The sequence below is a fragment of the Mustela erminea genome, chromosome 2, assembly GCF_009829155.1.
Source record: "Mustela erminea isolate mMusErm1 chromosome 2, mMusErm1.Pri, whole genome shotgun sequence".
Classification (NCBI taxonomy): domain Eukaryota; kingdom Metazoa; phylum Chordata; class Mammalia; order Carnivora; family Mustelidae; genus Mustela; species Mustela erminea.
In genome coordinates, this window is record NC_045615.1 from 28,994,030 (window position 1) to 29,016,742 (window position 22,713).

Below are 22,713 nucleotides of genomic sequence, written 5' to 3' on the forward strand. Positions count from 1 at the left end.
AAGGAATCTCCACATTGTCTTTCAAAGTGGCTGACAATACAATCCACACATTTCTGTGAGAAACTGATATCTCCGTTGGCATTAAAATCCTATCATGGTACAAAATATACGTGCTAATGATGAGAATTTACCAAATTTGAGGATTAAATTTGGTACAGGACTCTGAAGGTCAGTCTGTTCAATGATTAGTTTGGGTGCTTTATTTCTAGTAACTATATTCTTCTATAATATTAAAATAGAATTAACTATTTCACTCCTATTGGTTCTCTTTGGAATTTTAGTTATAGTATTTAACTGGCATGGGCTTTAGAGCTGGGTTTTATTTTTATTTATTTATTTTTTAAGATTTTTTATTTATGTGACAGAGATCACAAGTATGCAGAGAGGCAGGCAGAGAGAGAAGGGGAAGCAAGCTCCCACCAAGCAGAGAGCCCGATGTGGGGCTTGATCCCAGGACCCTGGGATCATGACCTGAGCCGAAGGCAGAGGCTTTAACCCACTGAGCCAGTCAGGTGCCCCCTGGGTTTTATTTTAAAAAAAAAAAAAACTTTTCAGTCCATGTGCATTTGTATCTATGATAAACAAATGAACTATTCAATGTAAACAAATGTAAACTATTCAATGTAAGCAAAACGGTATACATTTCTGAATATTTAAAATTAGCAATAGTGATCAAATTTTGAATCTGAAGTAGCCTATTAAAATATAACTTACAAACATTTTCAATTTTCAGGGTATTTGTAAATGCAGTTGCAGTTATCCTCATAAAACAGATTATAATGTCTGGCAATTTTATTCTCAATTCAGTTCTATTAAGCTAAATAATTTGGTGAAATATTTTCTAAATACAGTTTGCAACAAAGCTGGGGATAAATAAATATACATAGTGTCAACTGCCTACTCAGTACAAGTCACTGTGCTGGTGATGCAAAGAGAACAAAGGTTACTAATACAGTTACTCCATCAAGGCCTTTAGGTAAGCTTGGAAAGGAATGAAACCCATGCTGACAGCACTTTACATGACTACAAAGAAGTAGACAATGATAAGAAGTATAAAGTTTGATGGGAATTTAGTGAAGTGAGACAACAAAGTTAAATGAAGAGATCAGAAAAGACTTATGAGAGGGGAATTTTTGATGTGTCTTAAAGATGGGTAGATTTGGATACATGGAAATGGAAATTAATGTAAGAGGCACAAATATTTTAAAAAGTTATATAAAGTCATGTGGAACTTTGGGCATCATGCTAAGAGAATGATAAATAGTTAAGAATGAGAAAATGGGATGTGAGATGGAAAAAGGAAGCAATTTTAAAATCAGTAGACACTAGTTACATGAAAATAAACAGCTACCACATTTAAAAAATTCATATAAAAATAAATATTAGGCCCATTTTTAAGTGCACGTGAATATTTATATGTGTATGTATAAAAATTATTTAGTTCCTAAAATATGATAGATATTGTCTTTTTAAAGTTTGGATTTTATTAATGTACTTTAATGTCTATTGTTAAAGTAGTTCTACATGCTTGAAGTTAATTCCCACACATACACCCAACTCTGTATTTATCAATTATAAACTCAGTAATATTTTAATTTTTAGTTAACTTGTGATTTATAGTAAACATTAATGAATATTTATTGGTGACTTTACATGTCTCAGACCCTGTTACCTTTTGGGTAACAATGAGCAATAGGACTAAATCTCACCACTAAATCTGAGGTTCCGGATGAAATAGTGTTTATATTGCCTGAAATCCAGCTGGCCTATGTATTAGAATAGAGATTGTCTTTCTTTTATTTTAGGTTAACATACCTGAAATTGGAAAAGGATTTTGAGCATGAAACTTTCTGTGACAAAGGTAATGATCTGTTTAATTTATTGTAAATAAGAAACTGATGCTGACTTTTTTAAAGTGCACTGTTGTGGGTAATTAGGATGAGTGTGTACAATGACTAAATATTTCATAAATGATATTTCTCACATTCAACATAAAATGGATGTGTTTTCTGATTCAGCCTCCAAATACTGAGTTCAATACACTATTGATTAAATAATAACACTCAGGAGCACCTGGGTTGCTCAGTCAGTGAAGTCTCTGTCCTTCAGCTCAGGTCATGGTCCAGCATCAGGCTCCTTACTCAGCAGGGAGACTGCTCCTCTCTCTCCCTGCTGTTTCCCCCACTTATATACTCTTTCTCTCTCTCTCTCTCTCTCTCTTTCGCTCTCTCTCTAAAATAAATAAATAAATAAATAAATAAATAACATTTTTTAACAATATCACTCAAAGAAGCTTTTAAGTCAGAATTCCCATGGTCCAGAAAGACTGCCAAGTACATTTCTGAGTCCACTGTAGGACTTAAGCATACTTATGGTGTATTTGGTTATCGTGGAAGCTTGGGATAAAATATATTTCCAGATCTTTCATAAGAAATGTCCAAATGTCTTTCCTATTTTCAGAGTACTGAAGTAGAATATGTGTGTCTGTGTGTGTGGTGTGCGTGTGTGTGTGTGTCTGTGTAGAAAGAGGCAAAGCTTACTCTCTCCAGATAAAGACAGAATAATCAGAGCACAGTGATTGCAGTAGTAATAGGAGAAGGTTGTTTATATCTGTGTATAGATCTGGAAAAGAAAAAGTGGTAGCAAATTAGATCTGTAGGGTAGAGATCTGCAAGTGAATATCTAACAATCCAGTTATTTGGATCAATCTGACTATGTCAAGGCTGAAGGTTTACATCTTGCATCATGCCGGTTACCCCAATCTAGACTGCTTCATTTCCAAGAGGCCTAGATGTAGGCACTAGTTTGTATGTTGATCTTTCTGTTTAGGTATCAAACTTAGAGAAAGAAACACACACCACATTTGACTATCTTTGTTTATCTTTTGGATGCATAGATAATTTTCTTTTCCTATTATTTCCATATACTAAAATATTTCATCCTATATGAAATATTTGCTGACCATTCTGTACTTCATCTTCATATAGACTTGACTGTCATTTTCTTTCCTACCTCTCAATACTCCAAATATTATATGTTGTGCTATATTTTATAGACTTCATGCAGTTAGTTGTTCTCTCCCCAAATGGGATTATACACCTAAAAAAAAATAGGAATTTTGTTTTAGTAATCTGTGTAACTCTGTACATGGGATAGAATAGATTAACAAATACATACACAGTTTGAGGGTAGAAATTGCTGTCACAAAATGCTTTTGACTTCTTAAAAATTCTCATATTTTCATATATACATTTGTCCTTTAAAACATTTAACTAGGGCACCTGGGTGGCTCAGTTGGTTAAGCGTCTGCCTTTCACTTAGATCATGATCCCAGGGTCCTAGAATTGAGCCCCGAATAAGGCTCCCTCCCTCTGTCTCTTCCTCCATTGCTCATGTTCTCTCTCTCTCAAACAAATAAATAAAATCTTAAAACACTTAAATTGTTGCTAACAGGATGTGAGTGTAGAATTTCTTCTTCCTGAGGCCATAGCCTTATCTTGTAGGATTCCATATATACTTCTTAATGATTGATATAAAACCTTTCAGATTGTAGCTACAAAGTAAATGTTTAATATTTGACCCCCAAACCCATAAGAAATGATAGTATTAAAGGGGCAAAATGTACTTCCCATCTCTTAATTTTCACTAGTGGGAAAAGGAGATCTCTAAACTAACACCAGTCCCATCTAGAGTGATAAAGTTTCTAGATAATTTGAAGTAGTGTAGGTCACAGTTTTTATTAATTAAACTTGTGGTACAACCCATTCAGAGTAATATAGGTAACGTCTTCCCTTCTTATATTAAGTTTCTATAATTTATTGGCTGAATTGTCTTCAGAGTTGTGTGTGTGTTGCATTAATATTTGTGCATGACAATGAATTTCAGGCTTGGCTATTGACTCATGTGGTACTATGTCTTCTTACTAGATGTAAAACAATAACTATAGGGGACCTGTCTGGCTCAGTTGGTTAATTTTCTGACTCTTGATGTTGGCTTAGGTCATCATCTCAGCATTGTGAGATGGAGCCCCATGGTGGGCTTGGTCTTGGGCATGGAGCCTGCTTGAGATTGTCTTTCTTCCTCTCCCTCTGCCCCTCCCCCTCTCTAAAAACAACAACAAAAAACAATAACTGCAAACACCTTCATAGTAAATATAAAATTTCTACTCTCTGAGACATATTCTTGGAAGCTGCTATGAATTTGGTTTCAATTCTCTTGAGTATTTCTTGCCTTTTACTGCTTCTGCTTTTGTACGTTGTCATTTAAATTTGCCTGAATTTTTAACTCCTGTCAGTAAACTTAAGGAAAAGAAGGTTAGTATGTCTTGTGTGTTCCTGTTTGTGGAGGGAATACCACACAAAAATATTCAAATATCTGTTTGTTCAGTAAACCCCCTGAGTTTCTATTCAGTAGGTATAGGGTAAAGCCCCCAAACTACATCTCTAACAAGTTTCCAGGTGACTCAGAAGTCACTAATTCAGAGATCACACCTTGGGAATCATTCACAGAAGTTCTCAATATTTTATTGACACATGTTGACTTCATTTTGTTTTTCTTCTCCATTAGAATTTAATCTCCATAAGCACAAAGTTCATGATGGCAGTTTCATTTTATCCCTTCCAAAAAATAAATGTAAATATTTATACAGTGAGTGAAAAGGACAAAGAACAATTTTTTCACAATAGGAAGTGCTACTGTCAGAGAATCGACTTCTAAAAGAAATGAGAGTCAAGGGTTACATTGGTGGCTCAGTCAATGAAAGTGTCCAACTCTTATTTTCAGCTCATGTTATGATCTGTGTTGTGTGACTAACCCTGCACCAAGCTTTATGCCTGATGAAATTCTCTCTCTTTCCCTTTCCCTCTGCTTCATCTCCCCTTTCTTTCTTTCTTTCTTTCTTTCTTTCTTTCTTTCTTTTTTTAAGATTTTATTTATTTATTTGACAGAGAGAGAGATCACAAGTAGGCAGAGAGGCAGGCGGCTGGGAGGGAACAGGCTCCCTGCTGAGCAGAGAGCCCAATGTGGGGCTCCATCCCAGGGCCCTGAGATCATGACCTGAGCTGAAGGCAGAGGCTTAACCCACTGAGCCACCCATGCACCCCTCCCCCTTCTTCTTCTTCTTTTTTTTTTTTTTTAAAGATTTTATTTATTTATTTGACAGAGAGAAACCACAAGTACACTGAGAAGCAGGCAGAGAGAGAGAGAGAAGGAAGCAGGCTCCCCGCCGAGCAGAGAGCCCGACGCGGGACTCGATCCCAGGACCCTGAGATCATGACCCGAGCTGAAGGCAGCGGCCCAACCCACTGAGCCACCTAACCCCTCCCCCTTCTTTTAAAAAACAAAACAAAACAGTGGTGATAGTGGACATCCCTGCCGTGTTCCTAACCTTAAGGGAAATGCTCTCAATTTTTCCCCATTTAGAATGATATTCACGGTGGGCTTCTTTTGTATGGGCTTTTATGATATTGAGGTATGTTCCCTTTCCTACACTGTGAAGAGATTTAATCAAGAAAGGGTGCTGTACTTTGTCAATGGTTTTTGTATCTATTGAGAGGATAATGTGAATCATATGGTTTTTGTCCTTTCTTTTATTTATGTAGCATTTCACATCGATTGATTTGTGGATGTTGAACCACCCCTGGGGCCAGGAATAAATCCTAATTCGTCATGGTGAATAATCTTTTTAATGTACTATTGGATCCTATTGGCTAGTAGTTTGGTGAGAATCTTTGCATCCATGTTCTTCAAGGATATTGGCCTGGAATTATTTTTGGTGGGCTCTTTAGGATCAAGGTAATTGGCCTCATAGAAGGAGTTTGGTAGTTTTCCTTCCATTTCAATTTTTTGAAACAGCTTCAGAAGAATAGGTATTAATTCTTCCTTAAATGTTTGGAAGAATTCTCCTGGGAAGCCATCAGGCTCTGGGCTCTTATTTGTTGGGATATTTTTGATTACTGCTTCAGTTTCCTTGCTGATTATGGGCCTGTTCAGGTTTTTTATTTCTTCCTATTTCAGTTTTGGTGGTTTACACGTCTGTAGGAATGCATCCATTTCTCCAGATTGCCCAATTTGTTGGCATATAGTTGCTTATAATATGTTCTTATAATTGCATTTAATCTTGGTTGTGATCTCTCCTCTTTCCTTCATGATTTTATTTATTTGGGTTTTTTCTCTTTACTTTTTATTAAGTCCTGACAGAGGTTTACCACTGTTACCAATTCTTTCAAAGAACGAGCTCTTAATTTTGTTGATCTGTTCTGCTGTTCTTTTGGTTTCTATTTCATTGATTTCTGCTCTAATCTTTATTATTTCCTTATTCCTGCTGGGTTTACTCTTTATTTTCTGTTCTTTCTTCTGCTCACTGAGGTATAAGGTTAGGTCGTATATTTGAGAACTTTTTCTGTTTCTGGAGCTTGTATTGCTATATACTTCCCTCTTAGGACCAACTGCTGTATCTCAAGGTTTTGAAAGTTGTGTTTTCATTTTCATTTATTTCCATCAATTTTTTTTTAGATTTTTTATTTATTTTATTTGACAGACAGAGATTACAAGTAGGCAGAGAGGCAGGCAGAGAGAGAGGGGAGGAAGCAGGCTCCCTGCTGAGCAAAGAGCCCGATGCGGGGCTTGATCCCAGGACCCCGAGACCATGACCTGAGCCGAAGGCAGAGGCTTTAACCCACTGAGCCACCAAGGCGCCCCATATTTCCATCAATTTTTTTAATTCTTTAATTTTCTGGTTGACCCATTTATTCTTTAGTAGGTTACACTTTAGCTTCCATGTATTTGAGTTCTTTCCAAATTTTGTCTTGTGACTGAGTTCTAGTTTCAAAGCACTGTGGTCCAAAGTATGCAGGGGATGAATCCAATCTTTTGGTACCAGTTGAGACCTGATTTGTTACAGATTATGTGATCTATCACTACTGATGTTAAACATAGTACAAGAAGTCCTAACCTCACAATCAGATAATTAAAATAAATAAAAGACATCTGAACTGGCAAAGAAGTCAAACTCTTACTATTTGCATGATGAAATGATACTGTATGTGGAAAACCCAAAAGACTCCACCCTAAAATTGTTAAGACTCATCTAGCAATTCATCAGTGTGACAGGATATAAAATCAGGACACACAAATCAGTTGCATTTCCATACACTAATAAGACAGGAAAAAAAAAGAGAGAGAGAAATTAAGGAGTGGATCCCACTTACAATTTCCTTAAAAACCGTAAGATATCTAGGAGTAAATGTAAACAAAGAACAAAGGATCTGTACTCAGAAAACTGTAGAACACTCATGAAAGAAATTGAGGAAGACATAAAGAAATGAAAAACATTCCATGCTCATGGATTGGAAGAACAAATGTTGTGAAAATACCTATGCTACTAGAACAATATACACATTCAAAGCAATCCCTATCAAAAAACCATCAACTTTTTTTTCACAGAACTGGAACAAATAATCCTAAAATTTGTATGGAAACAGAAAAGACCCTGAATACCCAAAGGGATTTTGGAAAAAAACAAAAGAAAACAAAACAAAACAAAGAAAACAAAACTGGTGGCATCACAATTCTGGACTTCAAGCTCTATTACAAAGCTATAATCATCAAGATAGTATGGTACTGGCACAAAAGCAGGCACACAGATGAATGGAACAGAATAGAGAACCCAGAAATGGACCTTCAACCAATTAGTTGACCAGTTATGGTCAACTAATCTTTAACAAAGCAGGAAAGACTATCCAATGGAAAAATGACCGTCTATTCAACAAATGGTGTTGATAAAATTGGACAGTCACATGCAGAAGAACGAAACTGGACATTTCCTTACACCACACAGAAAAATAGACTCAAAATTGATGAAAGACTGAAATGTGAGATAGGAATCCATCAAAATCATAGAGGTGAGCACAGGCAGCAACCTCTTTGATGTTAGCCACAATAACTTCTTGCTAGACACATCTCCAAAGGTAAGAGAAACAAAACCAAAACAAATTATTGGGACTTCATCAAGATAAATAGCTTTTGCACAAAAAAAGGGAACAATCAACAAAACCAAAAGACAACCAACAGAATGGGAGAAGATATATGCAAAAGTCTTAAGAGATAAAGGGCCAGTATCCAAATTCTACAAAGAACTTATCAAACTCAACACTGAAAGAACAAATAATCTAAGAAATGGGAAGAAGACATGAACAGACATTTCTCCAAAGGAGACAGACAAATGGCCAACAGACACATGAAAAATGTTCAACATCACTTGGCATTGAGGAAATACAAATCGAAACTACAACGAGATACCACCTCACACCAGTCAGAATGGCTAAAATAAACAAGTCAGGAAATGACAAACATTGGTGAGGATTCAGAGAAAGGGGAAACTTCGGGGTGCCTGAGTGGCTCAGTGGGTTAAGCCTCTGCCTTGGGCTCAGGTCATGATCTCAGGGTCCTGGGATTGAGCCTGCATCAAACTCTATGCTCAGCAGGGACCCTGCTTCCCCCTCTTTCTCTGCCTGCCTCTCTGCCTACTTGTGATCTCTTTTTCTCTGTCAAATAAATAAATAGAAACTAAAAAAAAAAAAACAAAGAAAGAAAGGGTAACCCTCTTACAGTGTTGGTGGGAACGCAAGCTGGAATAGCCACTCTAACCTCAAATATTTGAATCTAGCAAATTTATGTGTGGTATCTTCTCCATACCTCTATAAAGTATGGTGGTATCCATCTTCTCCTTGATTTTTAAATTCACTTTATTTCCATTCACTCATGTAAAACAAAATGCTTTATTCCTGAAAAGGATTTTTGCCATATTTTCTATTTTATAAATCTCCCCTGTAATAAGAAATCATATATGGGTGTTCTGAGATTATAATACTGCTTTCTCTAGTGTTTGTTGGTTTCACCAGGTATAATAGTTATAGTAATGGCTAAAATGATATACTTGAGAACTAGAAATACTCCCAGGTCTGACATTTGTTGTCTATGGATATGTGCCATTTTTGTCACCATGTTGAACTTTGTTTTCCTTATCCATAAAATGGGGATTACAACATACACATTTTTGAAGGTTAAATGGAATGAATATAAAAAGAGTCTAGAACTGAGTATGAAGCATGGAGATAACTTAATAAAAGTTAGCTATTACAGGTTATTTTTAAACATAAAGTATAATGAAAATTATTCTTAATTCTAACTGAATTCTGTGATTTACTTAACAGTATTTGCCTCCAATATTTGTTTGCTGGTTATTCAAGCCAAAATATGTGGGGACACCCCTGAGGCCTGCCTGACCTTGGAGTCTATAGATGGGGAGAATGACCCTGAGTGATAGAATGGGAAAGACCTAGAGAAAATCTGCCATCACCTCCACCTCCTTGGGTCCTAAAGCCCAGAGGTGGCAGTATGGTTGGAACACATATGCAGCTTAAGTTCATAAATCAGTTGTGGAACATCTGTGGGCTAGGGTCTTATTTTCTAAGAGTCTAACTAATATGAAGAAAGAGGTATGGCAGCCAATGGGAATAAGAATAAAAGATAGCATTCCTCTTCAAGGCCATCTTTAAGGTGTGGGGCCTCTGACAAATATTTTTGTGTATTCCCTCTCTACATAACAAATTTGATTAAATGTTTGTAGAAAATTTGAATTAATCCTGATTATTTAGAATTATGAGCATAGAAGAGGAACTTAGAAATATGTTTACTGGGGTGCCTGGGTGGCTCAGTGGGTTAAGCCGCTGCCTTCGGCTCGGGTCATGATCTCAGGGTCCTGGGATCAAGTCCTGCATCAGGCTCTCTGCTCAGCAGGGAGCCTGCTTCCCTCTCTCTCTCTCTGCCTACTTGTGATCTCTGTCTGTCAAATAAATACATAAAATCTTTAAACAACAACAACAAAAATATATGTTTACTGTCAGTGCATGTGAAGAATTGATGATAATATAAGACATTAACAACTCCACAGGTTAAATTATTAGGAAACTCTGAGAAAATCCAGAGTTCAAATTATATATAAATGCTGCCAAGGATAGATATGAGCAGAGAGCCTGAATATAAAATTACAATAATGTTACAGGAAAATACTAGGAGGAGAAAGAAAACTGTCAGTGGCAGGTCTCACAAATATCCAACAAACATTTACTTTCAGAAGAAACGACCCCCTCCCAACCCCACCGAGGGGAGAAAGGGAGAAGAAAAACTTCTGTAAGGTTGAAGTCGACTTTGTGTTTAGTTAATGAAAAAAGCTGAAGTAAAAAACGTGGAGCTGAGGAATCTCAGTGGAAGTGGATCCCATGGATTATTATTATAAATTATTTCAATAATTTATTTAAAAAATTAAGATGACGTTTCCTATTCAGGAAAAAATATGTCAAAGAAGAAAAGAATCACAAACTTGAGCACTTTGAAAATGGTTTTAAAGAAAAAAAAAGTAGGAAGTATAAGATATGAATATTTTAGGATGAGGATTAATGGCAATGCTGACATGTTAATAACCTCTTGGATATGATATACAGATTGAGGAATAAGAACAGCAAAAACAACAACAACAACAACAAAAACCAGCAGAACCCTGATCTAAAACAGTACAACATTGCCCAAGCACATGCCTATTTGCTTTTGCCTTACATGGGCTATAGTAATTTTAAGGAAATTACACACACATGGATACACGGTTCTAAAAAAATGCGAATATTAACATAATAGAGGTAAGACTACATCATTTTCCTTGTGGTAGAGATTTTGCATGTCTAACCTAATATAGGGAAAGAAGCTTTCCTATCCAGTTCTAGGAAACCAAAATTATTCAGTCTATTCTGATTATTTGTGTACAGTAAGAATCTTAATTCATTCTTAAAGTCATTGTACTGTCCTCACTGCTGTTGTGATTACCTTTAGTGTTTCTGTAGGTATTGACTGCATTTCAGAGGATTTGTGGTACCATTTTATTTACTTATTAGAATAGTTGTACATTAGTAGACATGAATAAATACAAAGATACCATTGTAGAAAAATATAAAAACAATATAGAAATAGATTTTAGGTATAGAGGCATTTTTAGTGAGTCTAAGTCTAGTTTATATTATACTTATTTTCTGTGCTTGACCTTATAGATTGCATAGAGAGCAAATATCTTCTTTTCCAAGGAGAAAGGAATGAACCTGTCACAGATATATAGTGATTGTTTCAATGTCAATAATTATTGGACAGGTTTTCTTTTTCACAGTTGATTTTCCTGCTTAGAATAGAAAGACAGACTGATGAAATTATGTTCCTAAAAAACTCAGTCCCTTAGATGGCTATGGCAGGCTTAGCTCTTACCTTTTTCTCTCAAACATGAAGAAAATAACATTTTCAGGATGTGTTTGGTGATTAGAGATTATAATTTCCTTCACGTGTCTCCTTGCTCTTGTGCCAGGATTTGAAAAGGGGATAGCATTAAAACTAGATCTTCCACAGGTTCTCTGAGTCACTACTTTGAAATTAGGACAACTAAAGCTCATAAAGATGAGTTACTTCAATTTTCTTGAAGTACTTATCCCCTGCGCTGTTTGAATTTGTATTGAAGTTTATAACTCAACATCAGTTTTCTAAACAAATCTATGTTTATAATCTGTACTCATTGTGAAGTTTTTATATCCCTTTCAGAGAGAGATTTTATCATTAAGGTGTTAGGTGATATTCACTCTTGAATATTATGCATATAGCAGGCATTCAATAAATGGTTTTTGTAACTAGAGATAATGTACAATGAGAAAAAATTTATAGATCATGGACTTTGTCAGTTTTTACACTGGTATACCCCTAATACCTGAAACAGTGCTTAGCACATAGTAAGTGCTAAATAAACAATTGTGGCTAAAAGGAAATAAGGAGGAAAGATGGAAGGAAGGGATTGACTGGAACAGAGTGTCTAAACTTTTTGTACATTTGTCCTAAATTTCCTATGAGATTCATTTTTTGTAGTATATTTCTTTATGGGCATTTGATTATGTTGTGTCTGTTTATCTGTATGGAGTCTATGTAAGGAGGGTCGCACATAGATTTTACAAGGGATAATGACTTGTGGCTGCAATAACGAGAGGTAATGTGCAATAACCCTGTGTGAAGGCTGGTGACAGGAATTAAATTAACTCGTGTCACTATTGTGAAGCAAGGTTAACTTGAACTGAACTGTATCACATCCCTGCATCCACTTAATAATGGCCCTGCCACAGGATGCTTAGAAGATAAATTAACTGAATTGTGATCTAAAGATAGCTTGTAATGATTCCAACAAGTGAGACAATCCATAGGATAGTAATATTCCAAAACAAAATCCATCTTGAATCTAGGTAGAAAACAATTTTGAATTAAACCTTGTAAAAATAATCTCAGTAAAAGGGTTTTAGGGATAAAACCTATCTTTCCTCCTATTTCCTCAAGTCTTAATGGGCATTGCATAACTCCGTTTGAAGATTCTTTACCGATCAAACATATTAGCTGCTTTAAAGTAATTAGTCTTTACATTTTTTAGCAAGAATGAAGTTCAGGAAAATGCTAGCTAATGCTACATGGATTTTTTCTTGTATTGGTTTGGGTTTCTCCCATAAAATACTTAATATCACTCTGTTAAATTTATTGGTGACATTTTAAGTAAAAATGTTTCTTTTTCAGTCATGGTTAGGACAGAAGGAAACCATTTTCTAGAGCATAAATAAAACTCAGAAAAATGTGCCACAATTTAATGTTAAGTTTTTCCTGACAAACTGTGTAATGATTTGATTAAACGGCATAACTTTTTATGTAATTACATTCTAAAATTCAGTGAAAGATGTTGAGTTTTCTTCCCAAACCGTGAACACTAAAGGAATTGTCAGCAGGGATGGAGGGAAAGGTGGTCTATGTGTCCACATGAGGATTGCCAATGATTGAAAAAAAGGGAAGCATACAGTCAAAATAAATGATAATGTTACAGTCCAATATTATAAACTTATTAGTTAATTTGTTCATTCCACAAATATAACCTCAAATATCTTCTCTGTGCCAGTCATTATGCTAATAATTAAAAATGAAAATAGGAATAGTACACAGCAGGACCTTTGAGGTGTCCACATTCCTATAAGAAATAAATTATGTAAGCAAAGTAACTACAACAATACTATAAATTCCAAATTAGAGATAAAATGCATTACATTATGAAGACAGAAAAGAAGATGCTAACATTTTCTGGGAGAAGAGAGAAAAGACTTCCTAGAGGAGAAGAAACGGATGTTAATTTCAGTACTGATGAAGTTCCCAGTATAACATGGATGAAGAAATTACCAACTCAACTTCTCTAGAAGAGGGAAAAGACTATGCAGAATTAGGAAACGAAATTATTGCAGCTCAGATTGCCTCAGTAAGGGGTGCAGGTGGGAAACAAATTGGAAAAGAAATCCAGGACACTGACATGCCAAAGGGAGCTTAGAATTACCATTTACATAAACAACAACCACTGAGGATTTCAAGAATGGGTAATGGCATGATATGTTTTGCACCCCAGGAAGATCACTTTGACCACAAGGTGAAGAAAGAATTGAGTGGGAGGCAGAAATAAACACACAAAGGAGATTTAGAAAGTGAGTCTAAGCAAGAAAGTCATACAGATGGAAGAATGGCACAATATTTAAGAAATAATCTTACAGTTTTTGTTTTGTTCTTAGGTTCTGACTAACAAGGACATAATGCCATGGCGAGCCCTCTATGTACAACCTGGTATTTGAGAAATAATTTCTACTAATTAAGGTTTTATTAAAATACTTTAATCAAATAACAAAACAACAGTAATATAACACATTAAAATTTAGCAAATCATTCAAATTTTGTTCAACCTGACACCAGAAATTTTGTAATTAGTTTCTTTTTAAAGAGATGAATTCTCTCCCAAGCTTCAGTCTGCCACGACACCACTCAGGGTATTCCTAGTTGCTAGGAGTTTCAATTCCCATTGTGAAAGAACATGGAAAAAAAGAATATTTCATGTTTTTATTACATTACTCAATCTATATTAATTATTTATATAAGCATTATATAATGCATATGATTACATAGAAATATATTTTATATAAATAGGTGTATATTTATAAATGCAGTTACCTGATTTGAATAATATTTTTTAAAAAAAAGTGTAAAGGGTTTACAATAGAGATTTCAGAGATGCTTACTTTCTCTCTGTATCAAGAATCAGAACTTGAACTTGCTTATATACTCTTCTAAAATTATATTGTGGCTTCTGGATCAAAACTTCATACAATAAAAATTACTTGTAATGATTCTGCTCACTGACTTCACTATAAAATTCAACAACATCAGCAGACTAAAACTCTGGCAAATATTGATTATGGTGGCAAATTCATAAGCATTCACAGACTGATGAATCTTAGAATGATCAATGTTCTTTTTGTTATTTTCTTCATTAACATCAGAAGGTTGTCTGTAAAAATAGATGGTCAAATAATACTTGGTGTATTTTCATTAGATGAACATAAAGATTTGATGTGTTTTGTTATAAGCACCACCCAGTTATGGAAATGAGTACATTTTGTTGCTCTCCTGCTGTTTTTATGGTTTAATCAAATGTCCCGTGTTGATGGCCTTTTGATCTGAAACATTCCTAAACACTCCCCAGCAAAATCATTCTCATATGGGATTGGAGAGCCTGGCACAAAGCTTGAACATACTGGTTACCTGGTTTTACTGTAACTATATTTTACTTGTTCTGTTTCTTCTCACACACTGTGAACTTTCAAGTGGAAACACCAATAGTGACTTTCTCTCCGTTCACGACCCTTGGCCCTGAGACTTTCCCATAGAAAAATAAGTATTTGCTGAATAATCGTACGGATAGAATGTATCCATACTTTCAAAACTCCTTGGGCAGTAGATTATTAGGAAATAAATAATCTGAAGAATAATTCCTTGAATGACAAAATGCAATTATCAGAATGTCTGAGCTTTAAGTTACAATGTTAAAGTCTTCTGGGCAATTAAGTATTAAGCAAAATGAAAGCTATTTCATTAACTATATTGAATAAATTGTGAACTATAATGTAGGAATCATGGTTCATAAAAGATAACTAGGAATAGTTTCCTAAGGATAATAACTGTTATAAACCAAAGATCAAAACAAACAAACTCTTGTCTTACTTTCTCACAATTTCATGGTACAGTATTTGGACCATTAATTATAAATCTCATTGCCATAATACATGCAAGGCCGAATGGAGCTTGAGCAAACCAGAGATGAATACCTAATATAAACTCTCATAATTTTTGATAATTAAAAGTATAAATTATTGGGAATAATGGCTGGAATTGATATCAAATTATGTAACATTATGAAGGAAGTGGATAGAACATTCCATTTTTTTATTAAAAAATGGGATACTTGGGGTGCCTGGGTGGCTCAGTGGGTTAAAGCCTCTGCCTTCAGCTTAGGTCATGATCCCAGGGTCCTGGGATCAAGCCCCGCATCAGGCTCTCTGCTCAGCAGGGAGCCTGCTTCCTCCTCTCTCTCTGCCTGCCTCTCTGCCTATTTGTGATCTCGTTCAAATAAATAAATAAAATCTTAAAAAAAAAAATGGGATACTTGCAAATAGCTGAAAGCTTGAAAGAGGTGGTTTTTAATATAAATTAAAAAGGTTTACAAATTAGAATAAGAAAAAGTCATGAGTCCAATAAAAATCCAAATGAAGTTAAGATGAACAAGAAAGTAGTTTTAAGATGTTTTAAAACTGTTCATTAGTCAGTGAATCAGTTAAGCATTTGCCTTCGGCTCAAGTCATGGTCCCAACATCCTGGGATTGAGTCCTACATTGGGCTCCCTGCTCCACAGGGAGTCTGCTTCTCCCTTTGCCTCTGCTGTTCCCCTTGCTTGTGCTGTCTCAAGTAAATAAAAAATAAACAAACAAACAAAAAAACCTGTTCACTAAGACTGGGTAACTGTTAAATGAAGGCACATTTATTTAATGGTACATTTTTAACTTTTTAGGAAGAGAGATTCACCCAGCCTGCTCCCATAAAATCCTTTTGTGCCACCATATGAAATGGCACACTGCATAAGATAGACTGTGGCTTTATCAATATAGTGTGTCTTATATATTTATGTGGCAGTGTTCTGGAAATAAAATAGCTCATAAGTCATGGTTCATTTGAACTTTGGGTGGACTAGAGGTAAGCAATGATGTTCTCTGTTCAGCTCTGTGCAGAGGAAAATGTCATTTTCAATTTCTGGAATGTGTGCATCCCCAAACACAGTATCATCACACTCATCTTGTCATTCAAAGTAATTTCTCATCTTCTGTAAAGTAATGAAAGCTGACAGGTTAAGGGAATCATAGGACTGACAGTGCACAGCCAGTGCTCATTTCAGAGACTGTTCTCTCCTTTGATTTAATGATGGGGCACAAGGTGGCTGTGAACACTCTCTAATTTGCACAAGAGAAATGTTCACTCACTCCCATAGCACCTTGTACCTTATAATAGCCAATTTAAGTGAGAAAAGCATTTCTGTTGTTATAAAAGCTGTTGAAACATAGGAAAATAAAAGGGAAAAAATAAAATCTTTTAGAAAAATCCCAATATTAATAAGCCAACAGAATGCCATTGCTTCTCTGGAGATCATCTGGTAAATGAGATAAGAACAGGAATAAAGTAGTCAAAACTACAAAAATTTGTAATGATAGTAGAAATGTATCATTCATGAGTAATATAAAATGATAAAGTTGAAATAAACAGTAAAGAGAAAAGTTGGGAACAGGTTGACACTGCATATTTTAGAGGTGGAAAATAACCTAAAAGTGATTTAGAGATTACAAACAATAAATTTAGCTTTCCTAATTAAAGAAGAAATATTTCCTGGACTGTGAAACCACTGTCCTCAAAAATCAGTCTCTCCTGGGCATGTTGTCACACTCTCGGCATGATGCTTTAAATATACCTGGACAGCAGCCATTTTCATGCACGGTTTTAAGTTGAGGTCCCATTGAAGCAAGACCCTAAAACTACTACCCTTTTGTCTTTTCCCCCAAATTTTTATTTAAATTACATTTACTTAATAATATTAGTAATATTAGATTCAGTTGTAGAATTTAGTGATTCAACACTTATGGACAAAACCCAGTGCTCATCACAATGAGTGCCCTCTGAATACCCATCACCCATTTAACACATACCACACTCTGCCCAACCCTCCTCCCGTAACCTCAGTTTGTTTTCTACCCTTAATAGTTTGTTTCACTTTTTTCCATTTTCCTCCCATGTTCATCTGTTTTGTTTCTTAAATTCCACATATGAGTGAAATCATAGGGTATTTGCCTTTCTCTCACTCATTTCACTTAGTGTAATACTCTAGCTCTATCCACATAGTTGCAAATGATGGCAAGATTTCATTCTTCTCTATGGCCAAGTAACATTCCATTGTGTGTATATATATATATATAGATACACACTACATTATCTTTTCAACAGTCGATGGACAATTGAGCTCTTTCTATAATTTGGATATTGTTTGAAATTCTGCTATAAACATGGAAATGCATGCATCCCTTCAATTTAGTATTTTTGTATTCCTTGAAAAAATACCAAGTAGGGCAATTGCTGTATCATAGGGTAGTTCTATTTTTAACTTTTTTTTTTAAATTTTTATTTTTTATAAACATATATTTTTATCCCCAGGGGTACAGGTCTGTGAATTGCCAGGTTTACACACTTCACAGCACTCACCATAGCACATACCCTCCCCAATGTCCATAGCCCCATCCCCCTTCCCAACCTCCCTCCCCCCAGCAACCCTCAGCTTGTTTTGTGAGATTAAGAGTCACTTATGGTTTGTCTCCCTCCCAATCCCATCTTGTTTCATTTATTCTTCTCCTACCCACTTAAGCCCCCATGTTGCATCACCACTTCCTCATATCAGGGAGATCATATGATAGTTGTCTTTCTCTGCTTGACTTATTTTGCTAAGCTTGATACGCTCTAGTTCCATCCACGTTGTCGCAAATGACAAGATTTCATTTCTTTTGATGGCTGCATAGTATTCCATTGTGTATATATACCACATCTTCTTGATCCATTCATCTGTTGATGGACATCTAGGTTCTTTCCATAGTTTGGCTATTGTGGACATTGCTGCTATAAACATTTGGGTGCACGTGCCCCTTCGGATCACTACGTTTGTATCTTTAGGGTAAATACCCAGTAGTGCTATTGCTGGGTCATAGGGTAGTTCTATTTTCAACATTTTGAGGAACGTCCATGTTGTTTTCCCGAGTGGTTGCACCAGTTTGTATTCCCAACAGGACAAGAAGGTTCCTTTTCTCCACATTCTCACCAATACCCACTGTTTCTTGTGTTCTTATTTTAGCCATTCTGTCAAGTGTGAGGTGACATCTCATTGTAGTTTTGATTTGTACTTCCTTGATGATGAATAATATTGAGCATCTTTTCATGTATCTGTGAGCCATCTGGATGTCTTCTTTGGAAAAATATCTATCCATGTCTCCTGCCCATTTTTTTAACTGAAATATTTGGTTTTTGGATGTTGAGATTAATAACTTCTTTATAGATTATGGATACTAACCCTTTATCAGATATGTCTTTTGCAATATCTCCTCCCATTCTGTAGGTTGCCTTTTAGTTTTGTTTATTGTTTCCTTCACTCTACAGTAGGTTTTATCTTGATGAAGTTCCAATAGTTCATCTTTGCTTTTGTTTCCATTGCCTCAGGAGACTTACCTACTAAGACATTGCTATGGCCAAGGTCAAAGAGATTACTGCCTGTGTTTTTCCCTAGGATTTTAATGGTTTCCCTTCTCACATTTAGCTCTTTCATCAATTTTGAATTTATTTTTGGGTATGATGTAAGAAAGTGGTCCAGTTTTTTCCTTTAGGTGTTGCTGTCCAATTATCCCAGCACCATTTGTTGAAGAGACTGTCTTTTTTCCTTTGGATATTCCTTTGTTAAAAATTGACCATATAGTTATGGGTTCAGGTTCTCTATTCTGTTCTATTGATCTATGTGTCTATTTTTATGCCTGTCCCATATTGTTTTGATCACCTCAGGTTTATAATATAACTTGAAGTCTGGAATTGTGATGCCTCCAACTTTGTATTTCTTTTTCAAGGTTGCTTTGGCTATTCAGGGTCCTTTGTGGTTCCATACAAATTTTACAATTGTTTGTTCTAGCTCTGTGAAAAAATGCTGTTGGCATTTTGATAAGGATTGCATTAAATGTGTAGATTGTTTTGGGTAGTATAGACATTGTAACAATTTGTTCTTCCAATCCATGAGTATGGAATGTCTTTCCATTTCTTTGCATCACCTTCAATTTCTTTCATCGGTGTTTTCCTGTTTTCAAAGTACAGATCATTCACCTCTTTGGTTAGGCTTATTCTTAGTTATCTTTAGGGTTTTGATGCAATTGCAAATGGGACTGATTCCTTGATTTCTCTTTCTGCAGTTTCATTATTGATGTATGGAATTGCAACTGATTTCTGTTGTATCCTACAACTTTATTGAATTTGTGTATCAGTTCTAGCAATTTTTTGGTGGAGTCTTCTGGGATTTCTGTGCAGAGTATCATGTCATCTGCAAATAGTGAAAGTTTTACTTCTTCCTTGCTGATTTGATGCCTTTTCTTCTTTTTGTTGCGTGATTGCTGAAGCCAGGACTTCTAGTACTATGTTAAATAGCAGCAGTGAGAGTAAACTTCCCTGTTTTATTCCTGGATGCACAAGAAAAGATCTTGATTTTTCCATATTGAGGATGGTACTAGCTATGGATTTTTTATATATGGCCTTTATTGAGGTATGTTTCCCTCTAACCCTACATTGAGGGTTTTTATCATGAGTGAATTTTCTACTTTATCAAGTGCTTTTTCTGTATATATTGAGAGGATCATATGGCTGTTATGCTTTCTTTTATTAATATGGTATATCACATTGATTTGTGAATGTTTAATCATCCTTGCAGCCCAGGAATAAATCGCACTTGATCATGGTGAATGATGATTCTTTATATATTTATAATGGCCTGTAGTTCTCTTTCATAGTGGAGTCTTTTTCTGGTTTTGGTTATCAGGGTAATGCTGGTCTCATAGAATGAATTTAGACATTTTCCTTCCTTTTCTGTTTTTTTGGAATATTTCCAGAAAAATTGGGTATTAACACTTCTTTCAATGTGTGGTAGAATTCACCTGTGAGGCCATCTGGCCTTGGAATTTTGTTTATTGGAAGATTTTTGATTTCTGATTCAATTTCTTTGCTGGTTTTCAGTCTGTACAAGTTTTTTTTTTTTTTAATTTTTTCTCTTTCAGTTTTTAAGTTATATGTTTCTAGAAAGTTATCCATTTCTTTCAGGTTGTCCAATTCATTGGCATATAGTTTTCATAATGTTCTCTTATAATTGTTTGTATTTCTGTGGTGTTGGTTGTAACCTCTCTTCTCTTATTTAGGTTTTATTTATTTGTGCCCTTTCTCTTTTCTTTTTGATATCTGCCTAGGGGTTTTTCAATTTTATTGATTTTTTTTTTTTTTCAAAGAATCAACTCTTGGTTTCATTGGTCCATTCCATTGACTTTTTAATTCTTATATCATTTGTTTCTATTCTAATCTTTATTATTTCCCTTTTTCTGATAACTTTAGTGTTCATTTGTTCTTTTTCTAGCTTCTGTAGGTTTATTTGAGATTATTCTTGTTTCTTAAGGTAAGCCTATATTGCTATATATTTCCCTCATAGAACTGTTTTTGCTGCATCCCAAAGGTTTGAGACCATTGTGTTTTCATTTTTATTTTCATTTGTTTTCATGTATTTTTTTAGAAAAACTTCTTTGATTTCCTGGTTGACCTATTCATTGTTTAGTGAGATGCTCTTTAATCTCTATGTATTTGTGGTCTCTCCAGTTTTTTTCTTGTGGTTAACTTCAAGTTTCATGGTGTTGTGTTCAGAAACTATGTATAGTATGATATCAATCTTTTTATACTTATTGAGGCAAGATTTGTGATCCAGTGTGTAATCTACTTTGGAGAATGCCTTATGTGCGCTTGAAAAGAATTTATATTCTGCTGCTCTAGGATGAAATGTTCCGAATTTATTTGTTAAATCCATCTGATCCATTTGTCACTCAAAGCCATTGTTTCCTTGTTGACTTTTTATGTAGATGATCTACCCACTTATATGAGAAGGGTGTTAGAGTCTTCTACCATTTTGTATTATTATTGATTAGTTTCTTTATGTTTATTATTAATTGTTTTATATATTTGAGTGCTTTCAAGTTGAGGGCATGAGTATTTATGATTGTTTAACCTTCTCATTGAATAGTCACCTTTACTATGACAGAGAGTCTTTCTTCATCTTTTGGTAGTTTTTCATTTAAAATCTAGTTTGTCTGATATAAGTATTGTTACTCTGGCTTAGGGAAACTTTTTATTTATTTATTTATTTAATTAAATTTTTTAAATTTTATTTTTAAATTTTATTTTTTGCATTGTTTATGCACCACACCCAGTGCTCCATGCAATGCAGCCCCTCGCTTTATATCTGCAGGTGTCTTTAGACCTAAAATGGGTCTCTTGTAGGCAGCACATAGATGGGTTTCATTTTTTATCCACCTGACACCCTATATATTTTGAATGAAGTGGCTAATCTGGTTTCTTAAGGAAGGCACTGCTACCCTCTGAAAACTTAATGTACAAAGATATAGTCAAGAATGAAGCACATAGGAGGAGGAGTCAAGATGGCAGAGAAGTAGCAGGCTGAGACTACATCAGGTAGCAGGAAATCAGCTAGATAGCTTATCAAACCATTGCAAACATCTACAAATCCAATGGGAGATCGAAGAGAAGAAGGAAAGCAATTCTAGAAACAGAAAATTGACCACTTTCTTAAAGGTAGGACCGGCAGAGAAATGAATCCAAAGTGACAGGAAGATAGACTGCAGGGTGGGGTGGGGATTCCCGGCAAGCAGTGGAGCAACAGAGCACAAAGTCAGGACTTTTAAAAGTCTGCTCCACTGAGGGACATCACTCCAGAGGCTTAACCGGGGTGAAGCCCACGTGAGGTCAGTGTGGCTCCGGGTCCTGCAGGGTCACAGAGGGATCAGGGGTGTCTGAGTGTCACAGAGCTCGCAGGTATTAGAGCAGGTAACCTGGCTATAGAGACAGAGCTGAGGAGTGAGCTCTCAGCTCAGAGTTACCTTGAACCGGTCACAGGCTGGGTGAGCTCAGAGCACAGCCAGAGGCCAGGGAGATGGGAGTGATTGAGCGCTTTTCTCTGAGGGTGCACTGAGGAGTGGGGCCTCAAGCTCTCGGCAATTCTGGGCCAGAGATTGGGAGGCCTCCATTTTCATTCCTGTCCTTTGTAACTCTACGCAAAACGTTCAGGGAACAAAAGCTCCTGAAAGCGAACCCGAGCGGATTACTTAGCCTGGACCCTGGTAAGGGCGGGGCAATTCTGCCTCCGGCAAAGAGACTTGAGAATCACTACAACAGGCCCCTCCCCCAGAAAATAAACAAGAAATCCAGCTAAGACCAAGTTCACTTATCAAGTAGAGCAGTCGAACTCCAGAGGAGGAAAAAGCAAAGCACGGAACTTATGGCTTTCTCCCATGAATCTTTAGTCTTGCAGTTAATTTAAATTTTTTAAAAATTTTATTATTTTTTCTTCTGTTAAATTTTTTTTAACTTTTACCCTTTTCTTTTCTAACGTTT

The 22,713-nt window shown here is 35.6% G+C and overlaps 1 long non-coding RNA gene across 1 annotated transcript; it reads right to left on the bottom strand.

Moving 5' to 3' along the window:
• Positions 1 to 5,353: 5,353 nt before the first annotated feature.
• LOC116583016 lies at positions 5,354 to 21,601 on the bottom strand. Its single transcript, XR_004282586.1, has 3 exons — positions 21,590 to 21,601; positions 18,420 to 18,422; positions 5,354 to 5,442 (listed from the first exon to the last, which is right to left on the bottom strand). It is a non-coding gene; the product is annotated as an uncharacterized LOC116583016 (long non-coding RNA).
• Between the last annotated feature and the right edge of the window lie 1,112 nt (positions 21,602 to 22,713).